This window comes from Octopus bimaculoides, chromosome 6 (genome assembly GCF_001194135.2).
Source record: "Octopus bimaculoides isolate UCB-OBI-ISO-001 chromosome 6, ASM119413v2, whole genome shotgun sequence".
NCBI classification, from domain to species: domain Eukaryota; kingdom Metazoa; phylum Mollusca; class Cephalopoda; order Octopoda; family Octopodidae; genus Octopus; species Octopus bimaculoides.
The window spans coordinates 72148050-72159149 of NC_068986.1; positions in this window are offsets into that span (position 1 = coordinate 72148050).

Genomic DNA, 11100 nt, shown 5'->3' on the forward strand with positions numbered 1-11100 from the left:
AGGAGGAGGAGGAGGAGGAGGAGGAGGAGATGAAGAAGAAAAAGAAGAAGAAAAAGAACAACAACAACAACAACAATGCACAATCCACAACGCGTACCATTCTGGAAGTAATACACACAGGCTCTGCTTACCCAGAAAGGAAGAAGAGAGACGTGTGTTAGATGCAGAAGAAGCTATCAGTACTGTGATATTGAGTTTGAAAAACCATGTTGTGTACAGTGAAGAAAGAATATTGTCTGCAATTCTAAATATCTAAATGCCACTGAAGCAGTAAGAGAATTATAGAACAGAAATAGTCGGAATGAAAAGGTATTATAAGGCCAATCCATTCCAATAAACCAGGAAGTTAACAGTAAAGAACATTGGTTGTGGCAGGTGAAAACATGAAACGAAAAACTGAATTGTTGATTATAGCCGCTCAGTCAAGCCATTAAAAGAAACTTGAACGACAACGATTGATAAAATTCGGTCAGAGAGTAACCGAAGAATCTGTGGAAAATGAGACCAAACTACTCTCCTGAATAAATGCAGTAAGCTAGCACACAAAGAGTATAAGCGCAGGCATGATTGTGTCATTAAAAGAGTGTACTAAGATGTTAGCCAAGTTTTAAGATTCAAAGTGACAAAAAAATGGTATTAATATGTGTTGGATGTTGTATTAGGGAATGATAATTACAGGATTATATAGGATTTCTGTATAGAGGAGAATAAGTACACTGTTGAAGCAAGGAGGCCAGATATGATCGTAGACTACAAAAAGACAGTGCAAGATAATATACTTTGCAACACTATAGATAAATTGAGTAAGTTTAGAAATATCAGAAACTAGCCAGAGTGTTGAGATTGTGCAATTTAAAGGTAACAATTGTTCCTGTGATAATTGGTGCATAACATCCAAACTACTACTTAAGAAACTGAAGAATATTAGAACTGGGACACGTATTAAAGACTGGTAGAACAATAGCATCGTCTGTTGTGTAAAAGTCCTAAGATAAGTTACGAGTATGTAAACGAGCCTATCACCGCTTGGTAGCTGGTGTTAGTTTCTTTACATTCTCGTAACTTTGCAGTTCGGCAAAGCAGGCAATAGAATAAGCTCAGTATTTGAAGAAATAAGTACTGGGATCGATTTGTTCGACTAAACCCTTTAAAGCGGTGCTCCAGGTTGGTCACAGTTCAATGACTGAAACAAATCAAAGGTAAAAGGTGAAAGCATGTAATAACTTTCGAATAATCATTTCTACTATAGGCACAAGGCCAGAAATTTTGTGGGAGGGGCCAGTCGATTAGATCGACCCAGTACGCAACTGGTACTTAATTTACCCCGAAAAGATGAAAGGCAAATTCGACCTCGGCGAAATTTGAACTCAGAACGTAAAGACAGACGAAATACCGCTAAGCGTTTCGCCCGACATGCTATCGATTCTGCCGGCTCGTCGCCTTTTCAATAATAATAATAATGGCACAAGGCCTGAAATTTGGAGAAATTTACATCGACCCCAGTGCTCAACTGGTACTTGCTTTATCGAATCCGAAAGGACGAAAGGCAAAGTCGATCTCGGCAGAATTTGAACTCAGAACGTAAAGATGGGCGAAATGCCGGTCAGCATTTTTGCTCGGCGCACTAACGATTCTGCCAGCTCGCTACCTTACATAATAATAATAATAATAATAATAATAATAATAATAATAATAATAATAATAATAATAATAATAATGATGATGATGATGATGATAATGATAATAATCGTGAAGTATATTTGCCACTTAAATGTGGCTGACCCTTAAGGGTTGATGCTACTGTAGCTTGTAGCCCCAGGAAGACATCTCCAGCTTGACACACTTTCTGTGCCCTATAATAATAATCCTTTCTACTAAAGGCACAAGACCTGAAATTTGCGGGGAGAGGATATGTCGATTACATCGACCCCAGAGTTGTGCTGATATTTAATTTATCGATCTCGAAAGGATGAAAAGCAAAGTCGACCTCGGCGGAATTTGAACTCAGAACGTAAAGGCGGGCGAAATACAGTACCTACCGAAAATGTGATTCTCCCACAAAAATTTAAGAGACAAGATGAAGATGAAAGAGTAAACAATTGGAAAATGAAGCCACTGCATGGGCAATACCTCAGAGAAATCGAAGGAAAAGACAAGATCAACACTTGGAGCTGGCTAAGAAAATATGACTTGAAAGGATGCACTGAGGCATTGATATGCAGTGCCCAGGAACAAGCTCTGAGAACCAATTACACCAAGTTCCAAATAGATGAGAGTAGCGAATCGCCCTTTTGTAGGATGTCTGGCAGCAGAAACGAAATAATATCACTTATTGTGAGTGAGTGTAACAAGCTAGCCCAAAGGCACTACAAACGGAGGCATGATAACGTGACTAATGGAAGCTGTGTAAAAAGTACGTTCAATGGAAGCTGTGTAAAAAGTACGGCCTGAACAGAGCACGAAAATGGTACGAACATGAACCAGAAGGAATCACTGAGAACAAAGAATATAAGATACTGTGGGACTTTACAATCCAATGTGACTCCCTAATCAAGGCTCGAAGATCAGATATTGTTGTGGTAGATAAAGGGAAAAAGGAAACCAAGATTATATATATTGCAATACCTAGGGATCCATGCATAAATGACAAAGAACTAGAAAAGCTTGAAAAGTACAGACTACTAAAGAGCGAAATTGCTAGAATGTAGACGATTATGAGGAAAATGTTTGTCATTCGAGTAGTTGTTGGGGTACTAACAATTAAGTTCGAGAAATGTGTCAGAAAAATTGAAATTGATATGAGAGCAGAGTAAGGCCAAAAAACTGCGCTGCTGGGGACAGCTAGAGTTTTGAGATTGGTGCTTAGACGTTGAATGTCTCTCACGATAATTAATAGTCAAGTACCAAAGCTTATAATGTGCGGAAATAGACTCTGTGAAACCTCTAGCAACGGGTTGTTGTCTGCTGTCACAGAATCTACCAGAACAAACAAGATCGAGTGCTCTGAAAATTAAAACAGTAATTTTACTAATAAAACAGGCCCTAACACCAAATGCAGAATGTGCAACCAGCACAAAAAGATAGTTGACTGCATCATCTCTGGCTGCCCAGTCCTTACCAAATCTGAATATATATACAGACACTACTGAGTAAGTAGTTATATCCACTGGGCAATATGCCAACACAACAACATTAAAACTGACAATAGGTGGTATAAACATGTGACAAACAAGGTACAAGACAACGACCAGGCCACACTCATCTGGGATATGCCGGTTCAAACCGACAAAGAAATAAAAGCTAATCGCCCAGACATAATAATCAAAGAATGGAAACAAAACACCTGCTTACTGATAGACATTGCAGTCTGATCAAAATATTGTCCAAAAGGAAGTGGAGAAATTATCAAAGTACAAAGACCTCGAAATTGAAGTAGTCAAGATGTGGGGCATGAAGGTGAAAACAATACTAATAATAATTTGAGCATTGGGTATGATAAAAAACATATGAAGAAAAATGTAGAAGCTATACTTGGATCCTCAACATACACACTATCCAGAAAATAGCCCTGCTTGGAACTGCCCACATCCTATGCAAGACACTATCCATTCAATAAAACAACCTAAACAAAACAATCCACAAACACAAGATACTCTCTATACAGCAATTATCCAGTGAAATAAACTTCCACCAGCATTCCAATAACCAACACATTACACACTCAATACACAATACAAGCAGTAATACAACAAAAAACTGCACCACACCTGAAGAGAAAAAAAACTAACGCAATTCAATGCCGGGAAGAGCTTTCACACTCCCAACAATAGAAAAGAACGCACAATGTTGGACATACCCCAGCAACACGGAGGTGCTACTAGTGATGCAGTAGATATTTGCCTGAAACTACCAAATGTTGAACAATTATATAATAATGATAACAATGATGATAATTGATGCACTTGGCACAACAGCCAAACTGCTACTTAAGTAGCTGAAGGATATTGGAATTGAGACTAGCATTGTCGACCTGCAGGAAAAATGCTTGCCTGTATTCTGCAAAAATCCTAAGAAAGATTCTTAAGAGTGTTACTTTATGAGCGAACCAATTTAGAGAGGGTATGGAACCAGAAACAAAACAGAAACTTACAAGCGAGGCACGTTCTAAAAAGCATAACGGCTAAGGAATCTGAAATTGGTAATTAAATGGGAAATAGAAAACCTGAATAGAGCACGATGATGCTGACGTTAATGTAAGCGAAGGAATACAGACAGAGAAGTGTTAAACAATACATTGAAGAAGGCTCAGAGGAAGATAGAGAAACAATATAATTGAAAATGTGGCAGGAGAGCCAGAATGACAAGGAAATCGAATAACTGGGCGAGATATTCGACCAACTTGAAGAACATAGCAATGAGAAACCTGTCTACCTTAGAGAATATGATAGAAAGACGGTAAATCAAAATACAACAAAAGAAATTTACACTATCATAAGATATGTGCTATTAATTTCTCTCCAGGCGATAAATAACCTATACAAGGCTGCGAAGGAGTAGCGTAGCAGAAGAGAGTGATTATAAGACAAGTAAACCAAGAACGGACAAACCAATACATTGGTGAGGAAGACGGATAAAAGATAGCGTCAAGAGCTTTGAGGTGTAAAGTGAGTCAGCAACAACTTCTTAAAGAGAGTGCACTAAGAAAACAAAGAGTCAATATAACACTAGAAAGAAAATACAAAGTAAAAAAGGAAAAGAAAGGAATATGTTGTAATTAAAGATCCGAAGTAAAGAATAACAGCAAAGGCTGCTAAGGTAACGTGATATGAGAATAGAATAGATCAGTTTAAACAGAACAGATTGTTTCAAAATTATCGGAATAGATTGTTTGAAAAACTGGAGGGAATAGAAACACGTACGATAAGTAGAAAGTTTTGGGGTGATATGACATGAAGAAAGAAAGAAATTCACAACGAGGATTCAAAGTGGATAGAAATAGATAACGAACTAAGGAGAATAAAACAAGTTGACACAGTAATCCTCCACAGCTCATCGTAAAATAAGCTTCCAAATTAGCTAATTGGTTGAAAACGTCAAAACACTTGCAGTAATATCCCAAATTGGATAACTAAAAGCAAGACAACCCTTATTAGAAAATATTCGAACAGAAAGGTGCTGAGATCTCAGACTATATAACTTATTTGCCACTACTATGAAAATTATTAACAAGTATGTTGTGTATATGAATTATGCACACTTACAGGAACAGATCTGCTACCTAATGAGCAGAATAGTTGTCAGAGAATTTTAAGAGGAACAAAAGAAGGTGATTATAAGAACTTGAAAAAGAAGACAAGCAGGTTTAGCAATAGGGTAAATCGATTACTAAAAGCAGATGTCGAAGACCCGCAACCTTGGGTGTTGGCGACGCTCAAATTGTTCAAAATTGAAAGAAAAAAACATCACTGAAATGATGAGTAAGTATGGGAAGTTAGGAAACGGAACTAACAGCTACGAAGTACCTATTTGAAAGAGTCAGAATAGATTGAGGTCCGAACTTTTTGTCATTGCTTATCGTCCTAACTGTGCGTCATTGCTCTTATTCCACTATCCCTATAAATGAATAAAGTAAAAAGCTGTATACAGCCTTGGAAAAGACCAGAAGATAGCTAACCGTTTGCTATTAATGGATGACCTAAAGTTATATGCCAAGACAGAGGGGGAATTGGATATTCATATCAAGATTGTAAGATTATTTGGCAATGGCATGAGAATAGTTTTGGTATTTTCAAGGCTGGAACCTTTGTAATGAAAAAAATGGGAGTTACTATGAAAGTAAGGGAATAAACTTACTGAACAAGAAGATACGGGAGATTGATACAGATGATGGATATGAATATCTGGAAATCTTGGAAGTTGATGGTATAAAGTATACAGCAAATGGAAGATAAAATCAAGAGAGGATATTTTCGAAAGGTTAAAAGGATACTAAAATCAAAACCTGATGGTATAAATAACATCATTGCCTTAAATTCTTTCCATGCTATGGCTGTAACAGTGTTTTGATTTTTGCCATTTCATAAATTGATATTATGGAAACAGATGTAGAGAAAAACAAATAAAATTTTAAAATAACATTAAACACTTTTGAGTTCTATTCTTTCGTGCACATGCACACCACACATACACACACACAATGAATGAATGTGTGTATGTATGTATATATGTATGTATATATGTATGTATGTATGTATGTATGTATGTATATGTACGTATTTGTATGTATGCATGTATGATATATGTACATACTATATGTCTACTTGTGTAATTTAATTTCTGTTGATTCTCCAAAAAGCAATAAATTACAAATTCAGTGCGTAAATGTAGAGTATTCTTTAAGAAATTTTAACTGAATTGCTTTAAATGCCAGCACTTCAGGTTTCTCCACTCTTTCAGTTGACATCTTAAATCATCGAATATTTACATACATTTTAAAATATCATATGAAAACTATCGGGGAAAGCTTATCGCAATTTTTTTTTAAATGTCATCTGAATGATGTTTATAAGAACGACTCTATCATGATCACTTTCTCCGTCTCCTTCCTGGTTATTGTAATACAAAAATTTTCTAAACGTCTTCAAGCTTTTTAATTAAAGTTGCATACAGCTATAAAATTATTCTTTTATGGAATTTCTCTTGCTGTTTAAAACATTTTTGAAACACACGTCTGAAAAATATTGCTAATTCAAAATAAACTTCTTTCCGGAACCAGGCCGAAAATCATAAAAGCTGGTACAAACACAAAGATGTTTAGCTTTCATGAACACAAGGTGCTTACAGTTCTGTTCTTTTGATCATATCATTAATGCCCTGGAAGGAAATTCCCAGTTTTCTCGCTCAAAGTTCACACATTTTTTGATTTAAGGTTACTATTCATAAAGGCTTGTGTTGTATGCATAAGCGACTATGTAATTTTTTATTTAGTGAAGACTTGTTTCTCGTAAAAACCATCTAAAATTAGACGAAGTCAAAGCGCAATTATATAGGGTTGATAAATGAATTATGTTTATAGTATCAATTTTTTAATGTCAATTCTTTTGCCCCAGTTTCTACTTGATTCATACTTACTATTGTTGTCTATTGCGTTGTATATAACTAACTTTGCTACACATTTACCATCTGGTAGGTATTTTTACGAATACTACAATTATATGATTGATGTGGATTAGATATTCGCCTATCAGTTTCATTCAGCTTTGTAGTATTATAACCTCTGCTTAACAACCAAAATTTTCAAAGCTGAATAACTAACCTTAACACTGTTTTTATTTAATATCTTACTATACTTATGTCTCGGGGAAAAAATAATAATTTATCAAATTATAAAATTTCTTAGCTATATTTGTTATATCCTAAAATGTTCTTTTTATTATTATTATTATAATTATTATTATTATTATTATTATTATTATTATTATTATTATTATTATTATTATTATTATTATTATTATTATCGCTAAGGCGGGTGAGATGGCAGAATCGTTAGCATGCCGGACAAAATGCTTAGCAGCATTTCGTCTGTCTTTACGGTCTTAGTTCAAATTCTGCCAAGGTCGACTTTGCCTTTCATCCTTTCGACGTCGATAAAATAAGTATCAGTTGAATAATGGGGTCGATTTAATCGACTTATCTCCTCCCCCGAAATTGTGCCAAAATTTGAAACCATATTGCTACATTTTTCGATTTTCCTTTCATATCTTGTCGGAGTATTCATTGTTTCTCTGTGTGCGTGTATGCATGTGTATGTGCATGTGTGTGTGTGTGTGTGTGTGTGTGTGTGTATGTGTGTGTGTGTGTGTGTGCGCGCGTGTTTGTGAATGTATGTATATACATAAACACACATATGCATACTTGTATGTATATGTATAATTACATATACATACACACACACACATACATACACACACGTATATATATGCATACATATGCGCATGTCTACACATGCAACTATATGCATGAGAATACATGCATAAAACAAAACATACAAATCAGCACATGCACTGACTTCAAATGCTGCACATATACACATACATACATGCAAAAATACCTTGTTGATGTCGTTGAAATTCCAATGAATCGAGCCTTACATCTAGGTTAGAAACAGGCTCCTTCTCTATTGGCCAGAAATCTTGAAATAAAACTGAATAATGACATACATGCATGCAATCATATGGAAAATATACACACAGGGGTGCCCGAGAATGAGGGACTAAGAACACCTCAGTTAGACGAGCGCAAAGATAACGAAACAGAACAGAAGATTAGCAGGAAAGAATGAACTATGGAAAATTCAGTGCATTTTCAGTGAGACTTGCATGAACATAAAGGTCTTAAAGATTCACTTTAAAACAGGATGTTTGATAGTGGAAGTGGTGACAGCGCACAAAAATACCCGGTGAGTTGACGGAGGAGCCAGGCCTAGAGACAAACAACAGATCCCAGAGACTCCCTCTGTCACCCACTGTGGTTGCCAGTGATCTACTGGCTGATCCATAGGTTAATTGCGATCAACCGGCCCAATCAAGGACCAAGTGGTTCCGTTCATCAAAGAAATTTGAATGGTAACAATTCGACGAAGATGTTGAGTGAATATTGGAAAGAACTGCTTGAGGAGATTTGTAGCACTGGCTGGAAACTCTGGCTAGCATCATAGTGAACTTTGCAGCTGGGTGTGTTGGGAGAGGGGAGGGCATGTCCATACCAACAGTCTATGTGCCAAACCACAGGTTAAAAAAAATCCAGCATCTCAGGAAAGAACTTAAGTCTCTCAGAAAGCAGCACATGGAATTAGAAGTGGTTGAAAAAGTTGGCACGGCTAATCTTCGGTTAATCCTCAGGAAGGAGTTTCTAATGTTGACGAAAACAGACACCCATAGGAGACAAATGAAGAGAATAAGGAAGAGAACTGCATTCCTGGTTAACCGCTACCGATTGATAAAGCAGCTCTTCGATTAGGAGAGGGCTGGTCGATTGACCTGTTCCAAGGATGCCATAAACGAGCACCTTACGAGTATTTACAGCAACAATAAGAGACTAACCACTGGTCTCATACAAGGTACTTAGACAAAGATGTAATTCAACTTGAAGGAGCTTTCCTTGACTCGGCTCCAAGTCCAAGTGGAATCCCATACAAGGTCTAGAAGAACTGTTCAAAGTTACTCCATCAGCTTTGGAAGACCCTGAAGGTGAGTGAATGTTACCCAGTCATGGAGATATGATGAAGGGATATATATACCCAAAGAGGGGAGATCTAAGAATATCGACCAATTTTGCGTCATCTTCAGCATTATGTCCAACAGATCGACCTTCTACTGAGCAATCGACACGTCAGTACAGAAGGAAAGTATACCAAGACACTCTACCAGCTTTGAATTCACTGATGTAGTGACACAGCTCATCGTGGAGATATGGCAGAGAATGTCACCAACAAGTTCTGCTTCAATATAGAGGAAGATCAGAGCCCGTCTGTTGCAGAAAAACCAGTGAGAAATCTCGGTAAAATCTTCAACTTCAGTCTGAAGGAAATGACTTCATCAATGTGACCAGAGCAGTCCTAGAAACCTGGTTGAGAGTCGTGGACAAGTCTGGAGTATAGGAAAATTCAGGGCTTGGGTTTATCAGCATTGGCTACTCCCCAAAATACTTTGACTTTCGCAAGTCTGTAAAGTTCCCATTACTATAATAGAGGGTTTCAAGCGCATAGCGCATAGCGAGTAGCCATCTGCGCAGACGTTGGGTTTGCCTCGATTTCGAGCAGTATTGCACTTTATTGAAGCAGCAACTAGCTCAGGTTTCTATTCGCTTCTGTCAGGGAAGAATTAATGGCGTCGCGAATACGAGAACACCCGCAGTACACCAGTTCCAGGGACACCAAAATGCCTGATGCAATGATTTTTCATTGAGGACAGAGAATAAGAAGGCAGAAAAGGCAGACCAGCATGTAGTGGAGCAGCTGAAGTAGAAAGGCCTCCTTGGGAGTGTGTCAAGAGTAGGACTAGATTCTGAAGCTCCGCAACACATTATGACACAGCTTGCAAGAAGCGATTGTAGTTCATGCAAAAGGAGGTGCAAGAATTAGTAGAGGAAGAGCGAACAAGTAGAGTAGTGTGAATATGGAAAGGGGGTGCCTGGAGGAAACCGAAACAGGTGATGGAACGAGATATCACGTGAAAAAGCATCTGGAAGCGGGACCCACAGAAAATCAAGCTATGATGTCTTCTCCAGCCCATCTAATCTAGTTATATAGGGTTCAGTGGACACACTTGTAAGTCATCAATATTCTAAGAAAGGTAATTTTGAGCACATCTTTTGCAGCTCCTCCAAGGAACATGTCCTATATATTCTGAGAAAGGTAATCTTAAGCACATCTTGAGCAGCTCTTCTGGGCGAACGATGCTATCGCTGTAGACATGATCAGATCTTCAAGATCATCACTAAACCAATCAGTAATAGGGATTAGTAACGGTAAAAATGACGCAAGTACAGCCTTTGTGAAGTGGGGAGAGAAGTCAACAAAAAACCCTAGAACAGTTCTAAGGGATTACTTTCCACAGCACGAGACTGGATGGTGGAAATTGATCTGAAGAAACAGCTAGTTTCCAGTGTGCATCACTAGGACCTTACTAAGACTAGATCTCAGTTTGGTTTCCATAGTAACAAATTAGGTAGTCATTCTTTGTGCTCTCGGAGAGCAAAATTTTTGCAGGTGGAGGCTGGCAGTGGAAGGTTAGCAGGTTGTATTCTGAGTAAGGCCAATGGATCTCTGAGCATACCTGAAGCTTACAGAAGAGTCATCAAGAACAATTTAAGAGCTGAACAATGTGTAAGTGTCTACATGGCTCTAACTGAAAGGAGCTGATTGGCAGGATCAGTAGAATGTCACTTGGACACAACCTAGGTAGGGTAACCTGGATGAATATCTATGTTGTAAGAACCGAAACACCCGGTGACTCCAGTATACAATACCAAGAAGCATTCCACCTGAAAATGTACACAAACACACACACACACACACACACACATATATATATATATATA